The 27,240-nt window shown below is 44.4% G+C and overlaps 2 pseudogenes; both read right to left on the reverse strand.

Annotated features, from left to right (window-relative positions):
• Positions 1-3,526: 3,526 nt before the first annotated feature.
• LOC116983638 lies at positions 3,527-3,666 on the reverse strand (annotated as a pseudogene).
• A 21,538-nt stretch (positions 3,667-25,204) lies between these two features.
• On the reverse strand, positions 25,205-25,344 carry LOC116983632 (annotated as a pseudogene).
• Positions 25,345-27,240: the final 1,896 nt, after the last annotated feature.

The following is a 27,240-nucleotide window of genomic DNA, read 5'->3' on the forward strand; positions in this document are numbered from 1 at the left end:
ATGAGAATGCAGGGAGATTTGGACTGGTTGGGTGAGTGGGGAAAATGCTGGGCAGATGCAGTTTAATATTAAGATTAAACGAGAACTTACCAGTTTGAAGTTTGATCTTTATTTTATGAGGAGTTACGGTGAGCGATTACGTGAAGAAGCCCCGCCAGTTTGCATGCGTGTCAATCTTCAAAGCAGCGGTGTGAAATCACAGATAACCGCAGTCGAAGTAACAGAGTAAGACTTAGAGAAGAGTAAAACTACCGAGTGATCATTATGAGAGGGAGCGGTAGGCATGTAATCGCTCACCGTTACTCCTCATAAAATAAAGATCAAACTTCAAACTGGTAAGTACTCATTTAATCTTACTATTTTATTTCGGAGTCACGTGAGTGATTCCGTGAAGATTTGAAAGCTCTGTGATTTCTTGCCGTGAGAAACGATTCTCCACAACCACAACTGCTTCATTGAGAGATGAGGGAAACATTCATAATGAATAAATAATAGTAACTCCTCTCATTCGGGAGTAAACTATCCACTGAACCTAAAATAGAATTAGCAAATACCCCTGGTCTGGCAATAGGTTATTATGAAATGTTCAGAAGTTCGTTCGCCCATCCTGCAGTCGCCAGGATGTGGTCCAGCGGAACTACATAACCTTTGCTGCTGATGTTGTAGCAGCCCTGGTGGAGTGAGACTCGAAAAAATATCAGTATCTACTCCTGTATGAGCCAAACCCCGTTACAACCACCTGGAGATGGTCCAAACCAATACCATTTTATAATTTTTTGTAATTAACAAGCATCGCTAGTTCAGAGCCTCTAAGGCTCTTCGGACCTTGACGTATTGTTGTATATGTGTGACCATACACAACCAAAGGTTCATGAGGTATGCCGTGAAACTAGTTTGAGACTTCACGTCTGCTCTGCTTAACTAAACATTAAAATATAATATTATTTGCAGATGTAACCATCCTATCCAGTCACAATATGTAGTGACTGAACCTGTTGCGCTGATACCAGCGCCATGAGGATAACTACCTTATGAGAGCCGAGCCAAGCCAAGGATGTCGGTGGAGCCCCCTGTTGAAATAGTGTTAATACCACATCAATATCCCATACAGCCCTGTGCTTGTCCTGGGAGAATTTGTGTGAAAGATATCCTTTATAACTCGGTATCAGAGGGTGAAACCCAACAGAGTGGGTCCCTTTTGCTGCCACTAATATGATGGGAAGGCACATTGGACACAGTTAATGGTCCTATAACTTAATTTATTGTCAAAGACCCATTTGAAACGAACTCCAAGATGTCAGTTATCTGTACCGTATTAGATGTAACTTAAGTATTTAACAAACGCTTCCCATCTCCTGAAGAGGAAATGTAATGCTTTCCTTTCTTGGTGCTATCCCTGCATTTTGCAGCGAGCACATACATGGATCGGTCTGACAATCTGAGCCGCAGGAGTGGTCTACTCAGAATCTATGTCAATAATTGATTTATCATGCAGAGGCTGGTTTCCTGAGCCACAGGCTGAACCAGCAAGTTTTATGTTTAGAATAACCATAAAAGGTTGTATTATTATTCCCGATAACGCGTGGAAGCATGGCTGCATAGGCCAGTCAGACAGAACGACAACCTAGAGCGGGATCTTGCTGGCTTTATTGCAAGACCCGACTAATGAGGCAAAATGAAGGGAGACAAACATAACTTCTTTCTCCTTGTAGCGAGAGTGTATTTTTTGCCACTGTTATGCCACATATTTTTGCAACCGCTAAATGAGCCTGGAAACAAACATATCAATTTGGTATTCCATCGGGCCATAATTTCATTAAATGCTTTGTGATCCAACACCCATTTTGTGTTGTCATTGATTATACGTGATGATCTTCCAAAGTAAATTGAGATTAGGTAAATTATTACAGGATATTCTGTCTTGATCGCACCCATGGAGCAGGCGTTGCCTTGCCTGGGTCGCCGCGCTGGAGCTCTGGTGAGCTGTGACCGCCGAGTTCATCACCTCCGGGCTGCGGGTCTGCGGAGCGGAGCAGGCGGCGCCGACTTCAACATCGGGAGCCTGGGAGCTCCAAACCGGCGCGGCCTTGTCGGCTTCGGAAGCCGCGGTCCCCAGTTAGGAAGCGGCCGTTCCAGGTGGCCCAGCCGCTGAGAGGACCCTCAGCACCCGGCGAAAATGGCCAGGAACATCGGGCCTCCGTAGAGGCAATAGCGGAGGCCTCAATAGGCCTGACTTTGGGAGAACTGGGGATGGGGACTGGACATTGTGCCTTCCCCCACTGTGGTAACCATTGGGGGGGATGATTTTTTGTGTGTAAGTGATTATTTTAGTTTGTGTCCAAGATGGCTGTCGGAAGGGAGTGTGGACGCTGGCGCGGTTTAGCTGCCGCTGCTCTCTCTTCACATTGTGTTTTTTATTTTTTGTCTTTGGATCGAATTCTGTTTTTAATTTGTGTATTGGTGATGTTGTTATTGTTTATTTTATTCCGATTATATGTTTTATTATTCTTGTTAATCTCTGTAAGGTGTCCTTGAGACTTTTGAAAGGCGCCCACAAATAAAATTTATTATTATTATTATTATTTTAACATACGCCACCACCATAGTGTATCAACTTAACGTTGAGTATGCGGATTATGCATATTCACTCAATGACCCTTTAACCTATAGAATGCAGCTAGTGTCTATAGGTAGTTCATACCAATAACTGAATAATTGTTAATTGATGCAAATCTCCTCCGCCTCCGAACTAGATGGCATTCATAATTTTCCACCTTAGAGCCCCATCAGTTTAATATAACTGAAATTTCACTGACCAGATTACTGGAGCAATGCTGAATATTGTTCGTCTACCATAATGACCTTGGTAATAGCATAATGTTGTTTAATAGCATTAGGTCTGTCACAAGACCTACATGGCATTTGAGAGATTACTACTTTGCACGATGTAAGTTCCCCCACTTGCACATCTGAATTACAGCCACTATATTGCCAATTATACTTAATGAATAGAAGGCTGTTTTATCACAACAAGATTGTTCGAGGCTCCAATTAATTCCAATCTCTTACCCCAGGGTGGAGTCACAGACTAATTAATTGTTAAAGGTAAATCCCAATGATGAACAAATCTAGTTGGTATCACCTTCATTTTCTTAAACATAGTTTGAGGCTGAAAGTTGATTTTAACAACATACCAGCTTTAGAATATCCTCCAGACAAGACATAACAAATGTTTTTGAGCTCTGAGCAGTCCAAGCATCGGTTTTAGCAATCTGGTAAATAACCTGGGAGCATCCTAAGGAAATCAGATGCGGTTTCCTATTTTGGGAAACTTTATACTGCACATGCGAGTTAAACAACATTCTGCATCTTTTCCACAATGAACAGGCCATGCCTGCGAATTCCATACCTGCTCGAGCAACAACTGTGGCCCGTGTTCCGAGCCAGTCCCGAGAGCCATTTCTGGCCATAAAACTGAGCCTGCCTCGAAAGACAACTCTGGACATAATTCTGAGCTTGCCTGTAAAGACAAATCTGGCTCAATTCTGTGCTTGGAACCTTAGTATTGTGCAGCTTTACATGGGTAGATACCAGCCATTTGTGTGTTGTAAGGCCACTAGGACCCCTTCCATCCTTATCAAGGGGAATGCCATATTCATACAACACATAAACTAAACAAATGTTATCATTATCATTAGTACAAAAACAAGTGTAAATATTACCAACTTGTAGACGGTCCCATATTTTTCCTGAGCCCGACTTAGGTCTTGGATTGAAGACCTCTGTCCAGCTTTCATGCTGCCACCAACTTCAGTGAACTGCTTACTGCCAAGGAAGGCATGGGGTGTGTTGTTGCCGCAACGATGAAGCTTTGCTTGTTGTTGGTACCTCGATTGGTCCGACAGCTTTTGCTTCCTTATCCAGGTTTTACCTGTTGAATAGGTCTTACCTCAAGAGAAGGTTCAGCGGCTTGTCTTTAATGTCACCCCTGAAGCATTGTTCATTCCCGGCACTTATAGCATGAGGGGAACTCTAGCCCCTTCCAGGTATTCTGCCACCTTCATTCGCGAGGACTCCCTTGAATCCATACGCATGTATTCCAGTATGTTCCACAGACATACTTTAGAATTTTTTTATTTTTTTTTAAATAAATTTTTATTAGAGGCATCTGCATATCATAATCCAAACCAGTACAGACTTTGTTTAACGGTTACATATTAAATATCCAGGTTTCCAGGGACCCAGTTACCAAAGTAGCTGCGATCCTCCTTAATCGGTTACATATTAACATTGCCTCTAATTATTCATTTATATTTGTAGATAGAAAAAAAGAAAGAAAGAAAGAAAAAAAGAAATTAGAAAAATAGGATAAACTATCAATAATACAACTTGGGATATAGGTCCGTAGATCAGAGAAGATAACTATTCATCTAGTCCTGGGTTCAGGCTTCAGTCCGGCCTCCGCACCGGTCCAATCTACCCCTTCAAATAATCTATAAATGGAGGCCATATTCTAGTAAATAATTCTGGTTTGTCAATTAAGACATGTCAAATGTTTTCCAAATGTAAGGTCTCCGACATCTCCATAATCCACATCTTGATTGTGGGGGATTTGTTGGGTTTTTCCAAAATTTTAATATCAATTTTTTTCCCAATTATTATACTGTAATCAAGGAAATTTCTTTGGTTTATTGTGAGTTTTAGTTAATGTTCTGATATGCCCAATATTATTAGTTTAGGGTCGGGATCCATTTGGATATTGACGACTACAGAGATTATTTTTAAAATATCCTCCAGTAATTTTTAATTTTTATACAGTTTACAAAAGTATGGGTCAAATTAGCCGCATGGTATTGACATTTATCACAGATAGGGGAGATATTAGGAAAAATTATATTTAATTTTGTTTTAGAATAATGCAGTCTATGTAGTACTTTAAATTGTATTAAAGAGTGTCTGGTATTTAACGAACAGTGGTGTATATGTTAACATAGAAAACACAGAAAAATAGGTGCAGGAGTAGGCCATTCGGCCCTTCGAGCCTGCACTGCCATTCAATATGATCATGGCTGATCATCCAACTCAGTATCCTGTACCTGCCTTCTCTCCATACCCCCTGATCCCTTTAGCCACAAGGGCCACATCTAACTCCCTCTTAAATATAGCCAATGAACTGGCCTCAACCACCTTCTGTGGCAGAGAATTCCACAGATTCACCACTCTCTGTGTGAAAAATGTTTTTCTCATCTCGGTCCTAAAAGATTTCTCACTTATCCTTAAACTGTGATCCCTTGTTCTGGACTTCCCCAACATCGGGAACAATCTTCCTGCATCTAGCCTGTCCAACCCCCTAAGAATTTTGTAAGTTTCTATAAGATCCCCCCTCAATCTTCTAAATTCTAATGAGTACAAGCCGAGTCTATCCAGTCTTTCTTCATATGAAAGGTTGTAGGCTTTTGACCAAAATACGCTTCGTTATAGGTTGAGCTAATTCCTTTTCCCTTGCTAGTCTGTATAATTCCGTCAACGGATTCTCGCTGTCTAAAAATGTATTGCAAATGTGAGATATTAATTTGACGGTGTTAGGGTGTTTATTCAAACATTCATCTAGAATTTCTGGTTCTGTATTCTCGTGTATGGGTTTTAACATAATCTTTAAATTGTAAATATCTGAAAACATTATTTGATACTTTAGACTTTTAAAGTCAGTTAGGGGATTCGTAGACAGCCATGAACAGCTGTTGCCGCTGGCCCCTGCCTCGTAGTATGCTCACCAGCTATACCTCCGATCTCAGAGTCAGAACAAACTGACTCCGTGTGTTCACTTCCTCCAAGAGGGAGACATCATGCAGCCCTTCTATAGGTGCTGCTGCCAGAGTCTCCCGAGAAGACCCTTGAATATAAAGCTCCTCTAGCTGGAACATATCGTGATGGAGCATCCTCTCCATCAGGAGCTCTATCCAGACAGCCCTTCAACAGGTGCTGCTGCCACGGCCCCCCGAAGAGACCCGCGGATATAAAACTCCTTTTGCTGTAGCATATCGTGATGGAGCTCTTTTTATTGGCTCAACAGCCCTTCTTGGCTTTTATGCCGTGTGGTATGATCTGCAATACCTCCAACCTCAGGGTCAGAACAAAACTGCCCTGGTAAGCTCACCTCCTCCATGAGGGAGATATTATGCAGCCCTTCTACAGGTGCTGCTGCCATGGGCCCCCAAGGTCAAAGGTCAAAAACTTTATTTACCATTTGTGCTTACACACATAGGAACTCTTGTGCGGCTATTCAGAGAGTCAAGTTACGTTAAAAAATTAAAATTTAAAATTTAAAAATTTAAAAAAATTTAAAAAGACACACAGAAGACACATAGAGCATTGTAGCTTGCACAAACACTATATCAGGACATCAGTTCATTTTGTTGTGTTTTGGCCAAGAGTCTCACTGTTGCAGGGAAGAAGCTCTTAAAAAAGCGTGTTCTTTTTGTGGCGATACTGTCCGCTCGTCTGTGCCTGAGGTTGTATGTGCAGTTTTTGTGTTTGAGCAGGGAGTGAGCTGGATGTAGTGTGTCTCTAATGATTCTCCCTGCTCTTTTTTGACAGCGCTGTGTGTAGATTGTGTCCATGGAGGGGAGTTCAGTTCTGATGATCCTCTCAGCAGTCTTTATGACTCTTTGCAGAGCCTTCCTCTCTATCTGTGTGGTGTTTCCATAGAAGACCCGTGGATATAAGGCTCCTCTTCATGGAGCAGATCTTTCCTATACAGCCCTTGAACAAAGCTGCTGCCACGGGCCCATGGGGTGACCTCACGGATATAAAGCTCCTCCTTGAGCATGTCGTCATGGAGCATCCTCTCCATCAGGAGCTCCATCTTTACCAGACGTCCACAGACATCGCTTCAAGTGGGAGGAGAATCCTCCCGACCCGACTCATCGGAGTCCACGTGCTTACTTTTAAATGGCTTTCCCTGCCCACAGGATTAGCCACGATGCTCACAGTCGGCACCCTGATACTGCCTTCCTTATGGGCTTACCCCTCCATGGGAACCTCAGCGGTCTGGAAACCGCTGACCGCCTTGTCAGCGGCTGGAGTAGCGCAACCGACGTCCGCCGGCTACCCGCGTTCCACGGTCTGGACCGGAGTCTCCCCATAGCCCAAAGCCGGTTTCCCCGCGACTCATCCGGACTTGGCTACAGCATCCAGCAGGAAACCTCTGTAAGAAGAGATTCCTGCAAGAAAACACAACCTGGTAAGAAATAAAAACATACCTGTAGGTTTAAACTTACCGCTGGCAGGAGCGACTAACCTGCCAGTCCGGTGCTTCGCCATGCGAATGATGTAATGACACGCATGCGGACTGGCGGGGCTTCTACACGGAATCACTCACGTGACTCCAAAGTAAAATGTGGATAAACGTGAGGTTATCCACTTTGGTAGCAAAAACAGGAAGGCAGATTACTATCTAAATGGTGTCATGTAGGGAAAAAGGGGAAGTAGAATGGGATCTGGGGGTCCTTGTTCATCAGTCAATGAAAGTAAGCATGCAGGTACAGGAGGTAGTGAAGAAAACGAACGGTATGTTGGCCTTTATAACAAGAGGAGTTTAGTATAGGAGCAAAGAGGGCCTTATGCAGTTGTACGGGGCCTTTGTGAGACCACACCTGTAGAATTGAGTGCAGTTTTGGTCTCCAAATTTGAGGAAGGACATTCTTTCTATTGAGGGAGTGCAGCGTAGGTTTACAAGGTTAATTCCTGCGATGGCGGGACTGTCATATGCTGAGAGAATGGAGCAACTGGACTTGTATACTCTGGAATTTAGAAGGATGAGAGTGGATATTGAAACATATAAGATTATTTAGGGTTTGGACAAGCTAGAGGCAGGAAACATGTTCCTGATGTTGGGGGAGTCCAGAACAAAGGGCCGCCGTTTAAGAATAAGGGGTAAACCATTTAAAACGGAGATGAGGAAACATTTTTTTACACAAAAAGTTGCAAGTCTGCAGAATTCTCTGCCTCAGAGGGCGGTGGAGGCTGGTTCTCTGGAAACTTTCAAGAGAGATCTAGATAAGGCTCTTAAAGATTGCGGAGTCAGGGGATATGGGAAGAAGGCAGGAATGGGGTACTGATTGTGGATGATCAGACATGATCACATTGATTGGCGGTGCTGGCTCGAAGGGCTGAATCGTCTACTCCAGCACCTATTGTCTGTTGTCTATTATCTATTTAGGTTAGTTGAAAGACCAGCGATTCCCACACACTAACACTATCCTACACACTGGGGACACTGTACAATTTTACTGAAGATAATTAACCTACAAACCCGCACGTGTTTGGAGTGTAGGATGAAACCAGAGCACCCGGAGAAAACCCACGGAGGTCACGGGGAGAACGTACAAATTCCGTACAGACAGCACCCGTATTGAGGATGGAACGCGGGTCCCTGGCGCTGTGAGGCAGCAACTCTACCGCTGCACCACCGTGCCGCCCTGTGTCGTGTGTCTATCTTCAAACTCTCCCCGTGACATCTCTCTCTCTCTCACCCTCAGGGAGACTTGCTCAGCAGCCACGTCCTGAACGTTATTCAAAGTTCCAGGGAAATTTGCACAGCGCTCAAACTCAGCACAGGCCTTGAGCGATGGACTGGGTGATAAACAAAGACGGATGATTCAGAGTTAGTGAGATCACTTCTGTACCATCCGCAAGTACGGAGGGGAGGGGGTGTGGGGTAATAGGGGACCTCTGTACCGTTCCGTCACACACTTATCGGTGTCACACACAAACACACTCCAAAGACATGTGGGTTTGTAGGTTAGTTGGCCGGTAAATTGTACATTGTCCCCAGTGTGTAGGGGATAGTGTTAGTGTGCGGGGATCGCTGGTCGGCATTGACTTAGAGGGCTGGAGGGCCTGTTTCCACGCTGTATCTCTAAACTAAACTAAATCCCTCTGTTCTACAACACTCCCTGTCCACCTGTGACCCCAATTTCATGGACCTTGATCGATTGGGCAGATGGGCTGAGGAATGTTTCATGGAATTTTATAGAGAGAAATGTGAGGTGTTGTATTTAGGGGCAGAACATGCTCAGTGAATGGTCGGGCTCTGGGGAGTGTTGCAGAGCAGAGGGATCTAGGAGCGCAGGTACACAGTTCCCTGAAAGGGGCATCACAGGTAGACAGGGTGGTCAACTAGACTTCTGGTACATTGGCCATCATTGGTTAGACCATTTAGTATAGAAGTTGGGAAGTCATGTTGCAGTTATACAAGACATTGGTGATGCTGCATTTAGAGTATTGTGTTCAGCTCTGGGCACCATGTTATAAGAAAGATGTTGTCAAGCTGGAAAGGGCACATTTATGATGATTTAGAGGATGTTGCCAGGACTCGAGGGACTTGAGCTACAGGGAAAGGATGAGTAGGCTAGGACTTTATTCCTTGGAGCGTTGGAGGATGATGACCTGCAGGGTAACATTTTCACACAAAGGGTGGTGGGTGTACGGAATGAGCTTCCAGAGGAGATAGTTGAGGCAGGGACTATCCCAACGTATAAGAAACAGAGAGGTACATGGACAGGACAGGCCAGGACAGTTTTGGAGGGATACAGTGCCCTTTTATGCATTTTGGTTTCACCATGTAGAAATTACAGCTAAACTAAACTAGTATGAACGGGCGATTGCTGGTCGGCGCGCACTCGGTGGGCCGAAGGGCCTGTTTCCGCACTGTATCTTTAAACTCAACTAAACTAACTCTTTAAGTTCCTAGGAGTCAATATCACCAACAACTTCTCCTGTACCACCCATATTGAAGCAACGACCAAGAAAGCACACCTACTTCCTTAAAAGGCTCGAAATTCGCCATGTCCCCTACAACTCTCACCAACTTCTACAGATGCGCCACAGGAAGCATTTTATCGGGATACATCACAGCACGGTTTGGGAACAGCCCCATCCAAGACCGCAAGAAATTGCAGCAAATTATGTACGCAGCCCAGACCATCGCACAAACCGACCTCCCATCCATTGACTCCATCTACACCTCATGCTGCCTCGGCAAGGCCAGCAGCATCATCAAGGACCAGTCGCACCCCTGCAACTCCCAGCATCCTCCCAGCTGTTATCAGCAACTGAACCATCCTCTCACCAACTAGAGAGCGGTCCTGACCTCCCATCTACCTTATTGGAGACCTTCGGACTATATTTAATCGGACTTTACCTCACACTAAATTTTATTCCCTTTATCCTGTATCTGTACACTGCAGACGGCTCGATTGTAATCATGTACAGTCTTTCCACTGACTGGATAGCACGCAACAAAAAAGCTTTTCAATGTAACTCGGTGTGTGTGTGTGTGTGTGTGTGTGTGTGTGTGTGTGTGTGTGTGTGTGTGTGTGTGTGTGTGTGTGTGTGTGTGTGTGTGTGTGTGTGTGTCCTACCCCTGTACCTTGAGATGAATGATGGGTTCCCGTTGAGACACCACTGATCCCCCCCCTTCTTCCACTCAACCCCAACTACCCCCTCGCCCTTCCCCCTCGCCCACCCCCACTTGCCCTTCCTTCCCTCTCCACTTCCTTCAACAGGAAACAGAGTCGGGATTAACAGGTCCCTTTCAGAATGGCAGGCACTGACTAGTGGGGTACTGCAAGGCTCTGTGCTGGGACTGCAGCTATTTACAATATATATTGATGATTAAGATGAAGGGATTACATCAGCAAATTTGCAGATGACACAAATTTGTGTGGCAGTGTGAACTGTAAGGAGGATGCTATGAGAATGCAGGGAGATTTGGACTGGTTGGGTGAGTGGGAAAATGCAGGGCAGATGCAGTTTAATATTAAGATTAAACGAGAACTTACCAGTTTGAAGTTTGATCTTTATTTTATGAGGAGTTACGGTGAGCGATTACGTGACGAAGCCCCGCCAGTTTGCATGCGTGTCAATCTTCAGCGGTGTGAAATCACAGATAACCGCAGTCGAAGTAACAGAGTAAGACTTAGAGAAGACTAAAACTACCGAGTGATCATTATGAGAGGGAGCGGAGGGCACGTAATCGCTCACCGTAACTTCTCATAAAATAAAGATCAAACTTCAAACTGGTAAGTACTCGTTTAATCTTACTATTTTATTTCGGAGTCACGTGAGTGATTCCGTGAAGATTTCAAAGCTCTGTGATTTCTTGCCGTGAGAAACGATTCTCCACAACCACAACTGCTTCATTGAGAGATGAGGGAAACATTCATAATGAATAAATAATAGTAACTCCTCTCATTCGGGAGTAAACTATCCACTGAACCTAAAATAGAATTGGCAAATACCCCTGGTCTGGCAATAGGTTATTATGAAATGTTCAGAAGTTCGTTCGCCCATCCTGCAGTCGCCAGGATGTGGTCCAGCGGAACTACATAACCTTTGCTGCTGATGAAGTAGCAGCCCTGGTGGAGTGAGACTCGAAAAAATATCAGTATCTACTCCTGTATGAGCCAAACCCCGTTACAACCACCTGGAGATGGTCCAAACCAATACCATTTTATAAAGTTTTTTGTAATTAACAAGCATCGCTAGTGCAGAGCCTCCAAGGCTCTTCGTGACCTTGACGTATTGTTGTATATGTGTGACCATACACAACCAAAGGTTCATGAGGTATGCCGTGAAACTAGTTTGAGACTTCACGTCTGCTCTGCTTAACTAAACATTAAAATATAATATTATTTGCAGATGTAACCATCCTATCCAGTCACAATATGTAGTGACTGAACCTGTTGCGCTCAGACCAGCGCCATGAGGATAACTACCTTATGAGAGCCGAGCCAAGCTAAGGATGTAGGTGGAGCCCCCTGTTGAAATAATGTTAATACCACATCAATATCCCATACAGCCCTGTGCTTGTCCTGGGAGAATTTGTGTGAAAGATATCCTTTATAACTCGGTATCAGAGGGTGAAACCCAACAGAGTGGGTCCCTTTTGCTGCCGCAAATATGATGGGAAGGCACATTGGGCACAGTTAATGGTCCTATAACTTAATTTATTGTCAAAGACCCATTTGAAACGAACTCCAAGATGTCAGTTATCTGTACCATATTAGATGTAACTTAAGTATTTAACAAACGCTTCCCATCTCCTGAAGAGGAAATGTAATGCTTTCCTTTCTTGGTGCTATCCCTGCATTGTGCAGCGAGCACATACATGGATCGGTCTGACAATCTGAGCCGCAGGAATGGTCTACTCAGAATCTATGTCAATAATTGATTTATCATGCAGAGGCTGGTTTCCCGAGCCACAGGCTGAACCAACAAGTTTTATGTTTAGAATAACCATAAAAGGTTGTATTATTATTCCCGACAAAGCGTGGAAGCATGGCTGCATAGGCCAGTCAGACAGAACGACAACCTAGAGCGGGATCTTGCTGGCTTTATTGCAAGACCCGACTAATGAGGCAAAATGAAGAGAGACAAACATAACTTCTTTCTCCTTGTAGCGAGAGTGTATTTTTTGCCACTGTTATGCCACATATTTTTGCAACCGCTAAATGAGCCTGGAAACAAACATATCAATTCGGTATTCCATCGGGCCATAATTTCATTAAATGCTTTGTGATCCAACACCCATTTTGTGTTGTCATTGATTATACGTGATGATCTTCCAACGTAAATTGAGATTAGGTAAATTATTACAGGATATTCTGTCTTGATCGCACCCATGTGACTAACATACGCCACCACCATAGTGTATTTTTTTTTTTTTTTTTTAGATTAGATAGCCTTTATTGTCATTCAGACCGAAGTCTGAACGAAATTGAAGCAGTCATTCCTAGACTTCCTGCTGTTCCAAAGCTAATAACATTCTTTTTATCTCTCTTTCCTCTGGGTCCTCTCTCGGCCTCATTATCATTATCTTCTGGACGCCCCCTTTCTCCCCCATGGGTACTACAACTGCCTGCATTTGGCTTATACTTCTAGTTATAAGAACCCTGAGACATGGTATACAACAGGGGATAATGATTAATGCAGCTAATGCCCATAAAATCACCAGTCCCACCGCTTTCCACCAGGCTCCTCCTAAAATGTAATCCCACCATCCTGCTCCCATGATTGTGTTCCATCTCTGTACCGGGACATGTGCTATTTTTCTGATTCCTTCTGATATATCCATTACTGCTTGCCCGTTGTCATCAATGTTTAGGCAGCAATTAGAGAGGTTGAATTTTCCACATACTCCTCCCTCTTCGGCTAGTAAGTAGTCTAAGGCCAAACGGTTTTGGTATATCGCTGTTCTCATCTGCGTCTTCTGCTTCGCCAACATCTCTAGTGCAGATACAGTCTGGTTAGTAATTACTTCCAACACTGCCTGTAGTCTTATTATCCGATTTAACATATACACTGGGGTCCGGTAGCCCCAGGATCCGTCCTGTGCCCAAGTGGCTGGTCCATAATATGAGATTATTCTTACAGGTGGCCACTCATCATTTTCCCATTTTCCGATGTTCATTCCTCACTTCGTTCGGTGTAGATCGTCAAAGATGGGTGTGCCTAGCGACCGCCCCTCCTCAGTGGTCAACAGAAAAAACCCTGGTTGTACCAGTCCAATTAAACAAGTCCCACTCCATTTTTCTGGCAATACCGAGTATGCCTTGTGTCCGCATATCCATAGCATTCCTTCAGGGGCCGGTCCACTAGAGGTAACATTGTTCCATATGTCCTGCAACACTGGGATTCCCTGGTAAGGATTTTTCCCGGTGCAATTCCATAATCCAGTCGATTCGTTTCCATCAGTCTTCATCCAGATATCACAGTTTCCTTCATCCTTTACAGTGGGATACCATTGAGGTTCCTCTGGCCACCACACTCGGGATTGATTTGGCCACTGGGTGATGATGCGCTGGCAGGGGCTGCTGCCTACTAGGATGACATCCTTTGCCCAGGGCCTGGCGATACACTCAGTTCCAACCGGGGTGTGTGTCAGGACCCATTCCTGGGGACTTCGATCTCTTCCCACCGTCAAATTCCACTTTATCAGGTCCCATACCTCAATGATAGATCCTCTCCATGGCCAGCATGATCTCATCAGCGGTCCTCCACAAACCCAACAATTAGTCACATTCAGGGTTCTGGCTATCCGGAAGACCAAGTCCACAAACAGGTTTCTCACCACTTCGGGGATCTCAATCTGCTGCTTTATTTCATCATACATAGTCTGGTGCAGTTGAGTAGAAGGCTGGGAAGGTGGGGGAGGTTTGTTGACTACTGCTTCTGCTAACTTCCCTATCACTACCTCCTTAATTCTGTCTAATGTTTCATCCCTGGCTCGGGAAGGGAAGTCTAACTGTCCTCCCTTGGTCATGCAGACCCATTTCTCCCCTTTTGGGCAGGTAATGTGCCCAACCCTTCCTACACGTCCCTTATTTTCTACTACATAATACCCCCTCCCTCCGTCCTGACAAACAGCTCTAGTCCTTAGGTCGTAGCAAACATCACTTACATGGGAATGATAGGTAAATGCTCTGGTTGTTCGCCCTCCATATCTGATAAGATGGTAACACTTATCACAGTTATTAACACTTCTTATAATGGTTACATATATAGTTAGTAATACTACAACTGCTCCTTTCATACTGTTAGTTTCATACACTTATTTCTTACTGAAAGTTAATGCCAGGGGCTTATTCCCTGGTTTTACCGTCCACTGATCGTCTTTCTCAGCAACTGACGGCGGGTCAACAGGTCCTTTAACCCGGGTCGCATGTGTCCACCCTTTTTCTTTTGTTCGTACTGCTGTCTCCGTTGTCAGCAATGCCAGGTATGGGCCAGTCCACCGGATCTGCATTTTCTCCTTCTTCCAACTTTTAATCAGTACCCAGTCACCGGCCTTTATAGCGTGTTTTGGAAAGTCGAGTGGTGGACTTTGTGCCAACAGTCCTTTTATTTTTAATTCTGCAAGGGAACGAGACACTGCCAGTAAATAGTTCCTCAGGAACACATCGCTTCCTTCGAAGGTCGACGTGCCCTCTACCTTTCCAAGATAGGGCAGCCCAAACAACATTTCGTAGGGAGACACCGCAATATCTTTACGGGGTGCCGTTCGTATTCTTAATAATGCAATTGGTAAACACTTAGTCCAGGGTAGTCTGGTTTCCTCCATTAACTTAGTTATCTGTGTTTTAAGGGTTGCATTCATCCTTTCCACTCGCCCAGAACTCTGGGGGTACCAGGGTGTATGCAATTTCCAATTTATTCCCAAGGCACTGCAAACCAACAGGTGAACCTTAGAGGCAAAATGTGTTCCTCGGTCGTAATCTATAGATTCGATGACCCCGTATCGGGGAATGATTTGTTCTAATAATATCCGGGTTACTGCCTGAGCGGTGGCATTTATCGTGGGAAATGCTTCCACCCACCTGGTGAAATGGTCTACAACTACTATGAGGTACTTCCACCTTTTTATTCTTGGAAGTTCTGTAAAATCTACCTGTATTCTCTGGAAGGGTCTTATAGCCAATTGTTGTCCTCCACCAGGGACAGCTCTCATTACCTTCTTGTTAACCCTCTGACATAACACACAACCGGAGACTGTCTGCTTAACCAAAGTATAGATACCTCGGCAAGCGTAGGTCCATAGTAGTATGTCACACAGGGCCTGCGCTCCCCAATGTGACTGGGAGTTCAGTTGTGTCATCAAATCCCGAGTTAATCCTTTGGTTAAATTTTATTTCCCATCTGGCGTCCACCACCTCCCGTCAGTGGAACGCCGAGCCCCTAACTCATTCATTTTATCCTCCTCCTCCTGTGAGAATACAGGTATCTTTCCTACTCCTTCCCTTAATGGTATTAAAGACAACATCCTCACTGTTCCTTCTGTCGCTGCCTTTTTGGCGGCTCCGTCTGCCGCTTCATTTCCCCTTACTTCTAATGAGTTCCCCTTTTGGTGTCCTGCCACATGGACCACCGCTATCCTTTCTGGCAAATGTAATGCTTCCAGCCCCTTCTCAATTAATTGCTCATGAGCCAACTCCTTTCCTCTTGCTGTAATCATCCCCCTTTCTTTCCATATTCTCCCAAACGTGTGCACTACTCCAAATGCATATTTGGAGTCGGTTTACACCGTTCCTTCATTCCCCTCCAACAATTCTAACTCCCGTATTAAGGCATACAATTCACATGACTGAGCCGACCAACTACCTGACAACCTGCCCACCTCCACTCCTTCAAATCCTTCTCCTCCTATTATGGCATACCCACTATATCTTTTTCCATTTATACAGCGGGAAAAACCGTCTATAAACCACCTTTCTCCCTCTACCAGAGGCTGCTCCTCCAAATCCTCCCTGCTCTTGGTCTGTAGTTCTATAACTTCGCTACAGTAGTTTTCTGGTCTCTGCCCTTCCTGCTCGTCGTCCGCCGAGTATAAAAACTGGGAAGGGTTTAAATTCTTATCGGTCAGAATGGTCAAATCGTCTTTTTCCATAAGTATCACTTCGTACTTTAGGATCCTGGAGTCAGTCAACCACCGGTTGGACTTCTGAGTTAGTATTTTCCGGACCGTGTGGGGAGTAGATACTACCAGGTCACCTCCAAATGTCAATTTTCTACTTTCTTCCACTAATATTGCTGTTGCTGCGACCGCTTGAATACATACAGGCCACCCTCGTGATACCGGATCCAAGAGTTTAGAAAGGAATGCGACTGGCTGTCGCTTCCCTCCTCTCTTTTGTGTCAGTACCCCCAACGCAATTCCATTCTCCGCATTAACAAAGAGATGGAATGGTTGATCGATGGACGGGAGGGTCAGTACCGGTGCGGTGATCAGGCTATTCTTTATTTCTCCAAATCTCTGTTCGTCCTCAGAATCCCATTGTACTTTATCAGTCTCCTCACACAATTTATCATACAATAACTTGACTTGTCGGGTGTAATTGTCTATCCATAATCTACAGTATCCAATTAACCCAAGAAACTTCCTGATTTCTTTTTTGTTCCTTGGCATCGGCAGCCCGGTGATCCCAGCTATTCTTTCGGGGTTTATTCTCCTTTTCCCGTCACTAATCAGGTGTCCTAGATATTTAACCTCCTGTTCTACAAATTTAATTTATTTTTAGACACTCTCAATCCCTTTTCCCCTAAAAAGTTTAAGAGGGTTATGGTTGCATCCCTTACTGGTTCTTCTTCTCCGCCTGAGAGTAACAAATCATCTATGTACTACAATAATATATCCCATTGGTCCTGGGAACATCCTCTAATACTTGTTCTAATATTTGCCCGAACAGGTTCGGGGATTCAGTAAATCCCTGAGGGAGCACAGTCCATCGATACTGTTGCTTCCTCAGTGTGTCTGGGTTTTCCCACTCGAATACAAAGAGGTCTCTACTTTCTTCAGCCAGGGGGCAGCTCCAAAAGGCGTCTTTCAGATCTACCACACTGAACCACCTATGGTTAGGGGGTATACGTCCCATTATGGTATAAGGATTTGGGACTACCGGGTGTCGAGCCCTAACTACCCTATTCAATTCTCTTAGGTCCTGGACCAGTCGTAACGTTCCGTCAGTCTTTCTTACAGGGAGTATTGGCGTGTTGTAGGGGGACATACAACTCTCCAATACTCCATCCTTCAGTAAGTTTTCTATAATTGGCTGCAGCCCTTTCCTTCCTTCCATTGAAATCGGATACTGTCTTACTTGCACTACTTCACTTCCTTCTCGCAAGGCTATCCTCAGAGGTGGTATTCTTAGCCCTCCCCTATTTCCCTCTCTTGCCCACACCTGTGAGACTATTCTTTCTTCATCTTCGGTCCTCAATTTATATATAATTGTACTATTATCTGTCCACCTACGGGAGCAGTGCCCATTCCTAATTGAACTTGTAAGTCCCTTCCCATCAGATTTATTCCTGCCTGGGGCACCAGGATTAAGTCTTCCATGGCCTCTCGATTTTCATATCTTACCATTACTCCTTCTATCTCGGGAGCTTTCATTACCTTTCCCCCTACTCCAGAGATTTTGACTTGCTTTTCCCCTAATCCCATTCCCTCCGGTATCCTGGTTACACTTGATCTTTCCGCCCCTGAGTCCACCATAAATACAGTGTCTTCTCCTTGTGGACCTAATTTTAAGTTTACCAAGGGTTCCCGTTTACTTCCTACACACCCCAAGGAGGGGAACCCCTGACCCCCCTATTCCTCCATCAGTGTGTACGATTGTACTTCATACCTTATCTTTGGACATTCTCTTTTAAAGTGTCCTTCTTTGTGACAATAATAACACCGGGATGGCCCGGTGCGCCATCCCCCTAATCCTTGTTCTTTATTTCCCGGGGGACCCCAACCTTGGTCCCTCCATTCACTCCTTCCTCTTCCTCGTCCTCTACCTCTACCTCGTTCTTGGTCACCATAAGTGCCCATCCTTCTGTCACCTTTGTTGTTCTTTTCTACTACCTGCTACACTGCTTGTAACATCATTTTTGCTTTTCCTTTCTGTCGTTCCTCATCTGATCGTACGTATACCTTCTGAGCCTCTGTTAACAATTGGTTCAATGGCTTTTCATTCCAGTCATCCAATTTCTCCAATTTCTTTCTGATATCTGGCCATGACATGGTTACAAAATTAGCCCTTAACAACTGCTGCCCTGCTCCTGAATCAGGTTCTATCCCATAATACTGCTACATATTTTTCCGCAATCTCTGTAAGAACGCTGTCGGGGCCTCATCTTTCTGTTGGCTGCTCTCAAAGGCTCGTTCGAAGTTCTGTCCCTTCGGAACAGCCTCTCTAATGCCTTTAATTATGATTTCTCTAAGATCCCTCATACTCTTCCTCCCTTCCTCTGTTAGGTTGTTCCAAGTGGGTGTTGTGATAGGATATTTCGCCTCCCCTCCAACCGCATCTGCACAGGCAGCCCCTGCGCCAATGGTGGTTGCTGCTGTGGGTCCATATATGGGGGGGGGGGGTAGGCGCCATAGGTGACCGTCATCAGGATGACCATGGTGAGGTTCATCCTTCTTTTCTTCTGTTTTTAGTGGGTACATCCCATTGTAGGGTATCCAACACTGGGCGTAATCTATTTCTATCTGATGTATCGGTTCTTTCTCATTTACGAATATTTTCAAGGCCTGTTTTACCCAATCCTCATTGGATCCCAACCTTGGCCACCACACTGAACTCCCTTTTATGGTTTCCTTTGGCCATTCAAAGTAACAATACTTTATCATGACTTTCTTACTTTTACCCTGAGTCCCCCCATCACCCCATCCGTGCAACATCCGCCCCAATGGACTATTAGGCGGAATGTGCGGCTCTTCACCAGTTTGAGCCTTTTTCCCCGGGCCCTTACTTTGCCCATTCCGGTTACCCATCCCTGTCAAACCTTTTCCCGTCCAACAGAACCCAATCGCCCGAGTAATACTTAATAGTCAATATTCTTACCCGAGTCCTGTGCACAGAAATTGCTCGATTGCTTGATCCCTTTCACCGGATTCCCTCTTGTTTCCAGAGTCTCTTGTCCGAATATCACTCGCTCAAACCGCTGACGGCAAGCAAGGAGATCAGAGACTGCTGAAATCAGCAGGGTGCACCTCCCCTTCCTTTCGTGCCTCCATCAAGCTTCCGGAGTGGCGATCGCGGACGAGCCCCCAACTTGCGCAGTATCTGTGCCCTAACCTAATTAATTGCCTTTGACCTAAAGAATAGCTTCTGTGTTGTCAGCTACATTCCTTACCTCATCTTGTTATGGGACAATGTTATCAACAGCTCTGAAGGTCTGACTGTTTGTTCGAATCACAAGGTTGGTGTTTCCAGGTATTCGGCCCATCACAAGGTCGGTGACAACAACCTTTCGGCCCCTCACAGAGGTGGTGGTTTAATCATCTTATCCCTCACAATCCTCCCTTTTTCTTTTGCTACGCATCCTGTATTAAACCCCATTCCTAGACTTCCTGCTGTTCCAAAGCTAATAACATTCTTTTTATCTCTCTTTCCTCTGGGTCCTCTCTCGGCCTCATTATCATTATCTTCTGGACGCCCCCTTTCTCCCCCATGGGGACTACAACTGCCTGCATTTGGCTTATACTTCTAGTTATAAGAACCCTGAGACATGGTATACAACAGGGGATAATGATCAATGCAGCTAATGCCCATAAAATCACCAGTCCCACCGCTTTCCACCAGGCTCCTCCTAAGATGTAATCCCACCATCCTGCTCCCATGATTGTGTTCCATCTCTGTACCGGGACATGTGCTATTTTTCTGATTCCTTCTGATATATCCATTACTGCTTGCCCGTTGTCATCTATGTTTAGGCAGCAATTAGAGAGGTTGAATTTTCCGCATACTCCTCCCTCTTCGGCTAGTAAGTAGTCTAAGGCCAAACGGTTTTGGTATATCGCTGTTCTCATCTGTGTCTGCTGCTTCGCCAACATCTCTAGTGCAGATGCAGTCTGGTTAGTAATTACTTCCAGCACTGCCTGTAGTCTTATGATCCGATTTAACATATACACTGGGGTCCGGTAGCCCCAGGATCCGTCCTGTGCCCAAGTGGCTGGTCCATAATATGAGATGATTCTTGCAGGTGGCCACTCATCATTTTCCCATTTTCCGATGTCCATTCCTCTCTTCGTTCCGGTGTCCCATATGTCCTACAACACTGGGATTCCCTGGTAAGGGTTGTTCCCGGTGCAATTCCATAATCCAGTCGATTCACTTCCATCAGTCTTCCATCAGTCTTCATCCAGATAGTACAGTTTCCTTCATCCTTTACAGTGAGATACCATTGAGGTTCCTCTGGCCACCACACTCGGGATTGATTTGGCCACTGGGTGATGATGCGCTGGCAGGGGCTGCTGCCTACTTGGATGGCATCCTTTGCCCAGGGCCTGGCGATACACTCAGTTCCAACCGGGGTGTGTGTCAGGACCCATTCCTGGGGACTTCGATCTCTTCCCACCGTCAAATTCCACTTTATCAGGTTCCATACCTCAATGATAGATCCTCTCCATGGCCACCGTGAGCTCATCAGCGATCCTCCACAAACCCAACAGTTAGTCACATTCAGGGTTCTGGCTATCCGGAGGGCCAAGTCCACAAACAGGTTTCTCCCCACTTCGGGGATCTCAATCTGCTGCTTTATTTCATCATACATAGTCTGGTGCAGTTGAGGCTGGTAAGGTGGGGGAGGTTTGTTGACTACTGCTTCTGCTAACTTCCCTATCACTACCTCCTTAATTCTGTCTAATGTTTCCTCCCTGGCTCGGGAAGGGATGCCTAACTGTCCTCTCTTGGTCATGCAGCTCTAGTCCTTAGGTCGTAGCAAACATCACTTACATGGGAATGATAGGTAAATGCTCTGGTTGTTCGCCCTCCATATCTGATAGGATGGTAGCACTTATCACAGTTATTAACACTTCTTATAATGGTTACATACATAGTTAGTAATACTACAACTGCTCCTTTCATGCTGTTAGTTTCATACACTTATTTCTTACTGAAAGTTAATGCCAGGGGCTTATTCCCTGGTTTTACCGTCCACTGATCGTCTTTCTCAGGAACTGACGTCTGGTCAACGGGTCCTTTAACTCGGGTCACATGTGTCCACCCTTTTTCTTTTGTTCATACTGCTGTCTCCGTTGTCAGCAATGCCAGGTATGGGCCAGTCCACCGGGGCTGCAGTTTCTCCTCCTTCCAACTTTTAATCAGTACCCAGTCACCGGCCTTTATATCGTGTATTGGAAAGTCGAGTGGTGGACTTTGTGCAAACAGTCCTTTTATTTTTAATTCTACAAGGGAACGAGACACTGCCAGTAAATAGTTCCTCAGGAACACATCGCTGCCTTCGAAGGTCGGCGTGCCCTCTACCTTTCCAAGATAGGGCAGCCCAAACAACATTTCGTAGGGAGACACCGCAATATCTTTACGGGGTGCCGTTCGTATTCTTAATAATGCAATTGGTAAACACTTAGTCCAGGGTAGTCTGGTTTCCTCCATTAACTTAGTTATCTGTGTTTGAAGGGTTACATTCATCCTTTCCACTCGCCCAGAACTCTGGGGGTACCAGGGTATATGCAATTTCCAATTTATTCCCAAGGTACTGCAAACCAACAGGTGAACCTTAGAGGCAAAATGTGTTCCTCGGTCGGAATCTATGGATTCGATGACCCCGTATCGGGGAATGATTTGTTCTAATAATATCCGGGTTACTGCCTGAGCGGTGGCATTTATCGTGGGAAATGCTTCCACCCACCTGGTGAAATGGTCTACAACTACTATGAGGTACTTCCACCTTTTTATTCTTGGAAGTTCTGTAAAATCTACCTGTATTCTCTGGAAGGGTCTTATAGCCAATTGTTGTCCTCCACCAGGGACAGCTCTCATTACCTTCTTGTTAACCCTCTGACATAACACACAACCGGAGACTGTCTGCTTAGCCAAAGTATAGATACTTCCCATGTAAGTGATGATTGCTACGACCTAAGGACTAGAGCTGTTTGTCAGGACGGAGGGAGGGGGTATTATGTAGTAGAAAATAAGGGACATGTAGGAAGTGTTGGGTACATTACCTGCCCAAAGGGGAGAAATGGGTCTGCATGACCAAGGGAGGACAGTTAGGCATCCCTTCCCGAGCCAGGGAGGAAACATTAGACAGAATTAAGGAGGTAGTGATAGGGAAGTTAGCAGAAGCAGTAGTCAACAAACCTCCCCCACCTTCCCAGCCTCAACTGCACCAGACTATGTATGATGAAATAAAGCAGCAGATTGAGATCCCCGAAGTGGGGAGAAACCTGTTTGTGGACTTGGCCCTCCGGATAGCCAGAAACCTGAATGTGACTAATTGTTGGGTTTGTGGAGGACCGCTGATGAGCTCACGTTGGCCATGGAGAGGATCTATCATTGAGGTATGGGACCTGATAAAGTGGAATTTGACGGTGGGAAGAGATCGAAGTCCCCAGGAATGGGTCATGACACACACCCCGGTTGGAACTGAGTGTATCGCCAGGCCCTGGGCAAAGGATGCCATCCTAGTAGGCAGCAGCCCCTGCCAGCGCATCATCACCCAGTGGCCAAATAAATCCCGAGTGTGGTGGCCAGAGGAACCTCAATGGTATCCCACTGTAAAGGATGAAGGAAACTGTACTATCTGGATGAAGACTGATGGAAGCGAATCGAATGGATTATGGAATTGCACCGGGAAAAACCCTTAACAGGGAATCCCTGTGTTGCAGGACATATGGGACAATATGATTTTATGGGCATTAGCTGCATCGATCATTATCCCCTGTTGTATACCATGTCTCAGGGTTCTTATAACTAGAAGTATTAGTCAAATGTAGGCAGTTGTAGTCCCCATGGGGAAAAAGGGGGCGTCAAGAAGATAATGATAATGAGGCCGAGAGAGGACCCAGAGGAAAGAGAGATAAAAAGAATGTTATTAGCTTTGGAACAGCAGGAAGTCTAGGAATGGGGTTTAATACAGGATGCGTAGCAAAAGAAAAAGGGAGGATTGTGAGGGATAAGATGATTAAACCACCACCATTGTGAGGGGCCGAACGGTTGTAGTCACCGACCTTGTGATGGGCCGAGTAACTGGAAACACCAACCTTGTGATTCGAACAAACAGTCAGACCTTCAGAGCTGTTGATAACATTGTCCCATAGCAAGATGAGGTAAGGAATGTAGCTGACAACACAGAAGCTATTCTATAGGTTAAAGGTAATTAAGTAGGTTAGGCCACAGATAATGCACATGCTTAATCAGTTAAATGAATATTAACTTTACGCCCCTCATGACAAAGAACCTAATTTAAATGTACATGCGATGTATGATGTGGGAGGAGAGGGAATGATTGATGACGCACGGAGGAGAGGGTTGGAAGATTGTGAACCTCGGTACCCTGATTGGAAGGGGTCAGAAGGGGAGGCGTCCGATCAATAAAGACTGTATACTGAATTGTATAAAACAAGACGTTTTTCCTTTGCTCGGTGTGTCTCAACTTGGAGAGGCACCCGATTCTGCAGACTAGCAAATAAAGCATTTCTTGTTTTCACGATTTAGTCTCTGAGTAGTGATTTTGAGGACAAAAAATATATTAACGCATATATTATGCATATTCACTCAATAACCCTTTAACCTATAGAATGCACCTAGTGTCTATAGGTAGTTCATACCAATTACTGAATAATTGTTAATTGATGCAAATCTCCTCCACCTACTTCATAGATGGCATTCATAATTTTCCACCTTCGAGCCCCGTCATTTTAATATAACTGAAATTTCACTGACCAGATTACTGGAGCAATGCTGAATACTGTTTGTCTACCATAATGACCTTGGTAATAGCATAATGTTGTTTAATAGCATTAGGTCTGTCACAAGACCTACATGGCATTTGAGAGATTACTACTTTGCACGATGTAAGTTCCCCCACTTGCACATCTGAATTACAGCCACTATTGTGTCCTTGGGCAAGACACTTCACCCACCTTTGCCTGTGTGTGCATGTGTGTGAATGTGTGTGAGTGATTGGTGGTGGTCGGAGGGGCCGTAGGCGCAGAATGGCAGCCACGCTTCCGTCAGTCTGCCCAGGGCAGCTGTGGCTACAGAAGTAGCTTACCACCACCGAGTGTGACTGAGGAGTGAATGAATAATGCGATGTAAAGCGCCTTGAGTATTAGAAAGGCGCTATATAAATCCCATCCATTATTATTATTATTATTATCATATTGCCAATTATACTTAATGAATAGAAGGCTGTTTTATCACAACAAGATTGTTCGAGGCTCCAATTAATTCCAATCTCTTACCCCAGGGCGGAGTCACAGACTAATTAATTGTTAAAGGTAAATCCCAATGATGAACAAATCTAGTTGGTATCACCTTCATTTTCTTAAACATAGTTTGAGGCTGAAACAGTTGATTTTAACAACATACGGCGTTAGAATATCCTCCAGACAAGACATAACAAATGTTTTTGAGCTCTGAGCAGTCCAAGCATCGATTTTAGCAATCTGGTAAATAACCTGGGAGTATCCTAAGGAAATCAGATGCGGTTTCCTATTTTGGGAAACTTTATACTGCACATGCGAGTTAAACAACATTCTGCATCTTTTCCACAATGAACAGGCCACGCTTGCGAATTCCGTACCTGCTCGAGCAACAACTGTGGCCCGTTTTCCGAGCATTTCTGGCCATAAAACTGAGCCTGCCTCGAAAGACAACTCTGGACATAATTCTGAGCTTGCCTGTAAAGACAAATCTGGCTCAATTCTGTGCTTGGAACCTTAGTATTGTGCAGCTTTACATGGGTAGATGCCAACCATTTGTGTGTTGTAAGGCCACTAGGGCCCCTTCCATCCTTATCAAGGGGAATGCCATTTTCATACAACACATAAACTAAACAAATGTTATCATTGTCATTAGTACAAAAACAAGTGTAAATATTACTAACTTGTAGACGGTCCCATATTTTTCCTCAGCCTGACTTTGGTCTTGGATTTAAGACCTCTGTCCAGCTTTCATGCTGCCACCAACTTCAGTGAACTGCTTACTGCCAAGGAAGGCATGGGGTGTGTTGTTGCCGCAACGATTAAGCTTTGCTTGTTGTTGGTACCTCGATTGGTCCGACAGCTTTTGCTTCCTTATCCAGGTTTTACCTGTTGAATAGGTCTTACCTCAAGAGAAGGTTCAGCGGCTTGTCTTTAATGTCACCCCTGAAGCATTGTTCATTCCCGGCACTTATAGCATGAGGGGAACTCTAGCCCCTTCCAGGTATTCTGCCACCTTCATTTGCAAGGACTCCCTTGAATCCATACGCATGTATTCCAGTACGTTCCACAGACATACTTTAGAATTAAAAAAAAAAAATTTAAATACATTTTTATTAGAGGCATCTGCATATCATAATCCAAACCAGTACAGACTTTGTTTAACGGTTACATATTAAATATCCAGGTTTCCAGGGACCCAGTTACCAAAGTAGCTGCGATCCTCCTTAATCGGTTACATATTAACCTCTAATTATTAGCCTCTAATTATTCATTTATATTTGTAGATAGAAAAAAAGAAAGAAAGAAAGAAAAAAAGAAATTAGAAAAATAGGATAAACTATCAATAATACAACTTGGGATATAGGTCCGTAGATCAGAGAAGATAACTATTAATCTAGTCCTGGGTTCAGGCTTCAGTCCGGCTTCCGCGCCGGTCCAATCTATCCCTTCAAATAATCTATAAATGGAGGCCATATTCTAGTAAATAATTCTGGTTTGTCAATCAGGGTTGTTAAGCGAATTTTTTCCAAATGGAAGGTCTCCGACATCTCCATAATCCACATCTTGATTGTGGGGGGTTTGTTGGGTTTTTCCAAAATTTTAACATCAATTTTTTCCCAATTATTATACTGTAATCAATGAAATTTCTTTGGTTTATTGTGAGTTTTAGGTAATGTTCTGATATGCCCAATATTATTAGTTTAGGGTCGGGATCCATTTGGATATTGACGACTACAGAGATTATTTTTAAAATACCCATCCAGTAATTTTTAATTTTTATACAGTTTACAAAAGTATGGGTCAAATTAGCCGCGTGGTATTGACATTTATCACAGATAGGGGAGATATTAGGAAAAATTATATTTAATTTTGTTTTAGAATAATGCAGTCTATGTAGTACTTTAAATTGTATTAAAGAGTGTCTGGTATTTAACGAACAGTGGTGTATATGTTAACATAGAAAACATAGAAAAATAGGTGCAGGAGTAGGCCATTCGGCCCTTCGAGCCTGCACTGCCATTCAATATGATCATGGTTGATCATCCAACTCAGTATCCTGTACCTGCCTTCTCTCCATACCCCCTGATCCCTTTAGCCACAAGGGCCACATCTAACTCCCTCTTAAATATAGCCAATCAACTGGCCTCAACCACCTTCTGTGGCAGAGAATTCCACAGATTCACCACTCTGTGTGAAAAATGTTTTTCTCATCTCGGTCCTAAAAGATTTCTCCCTTATCCTTAAACTGTGACCTCTTGTTCTGGACTTCCCCAACATCGGGAACAATCTTGCTGCATCTAGCCTGTCCAACCCCTTAAGAATTTTGTAAGTTTCTATAAGATCCCCCTCAATCTTCTAAATTCTAATGAGTACAAGCCGAGTCTATCCAGTCTTTCTTCATATGAAAGGTTGTAGGCTTTTGACCAAAATATGCTTCGTTATAGGTTGAGCTAATTCCTTTTCCCTTGCTAGTCTGTATAATTCCGTCAACGGATTCTCGCTGTCTAAAAATGTAT

The sequence above is a fragment of the Amblyraja radiata genome, chromosome 1, assembly GCF_010909765.2.
Source record: "Amblyraja radiata isolate CabotCenter1 chromosome 1, sAmbRad1.1.pri, whole genome shotgun sequence".
NCBI classification, from domain to species: domain Eukaryota; kingdom Metazoa; phylum Chordata; class Chondrichthyes; order Rajiformes; family Rajidae; genus Amblyraja; species Amblyraja radiata.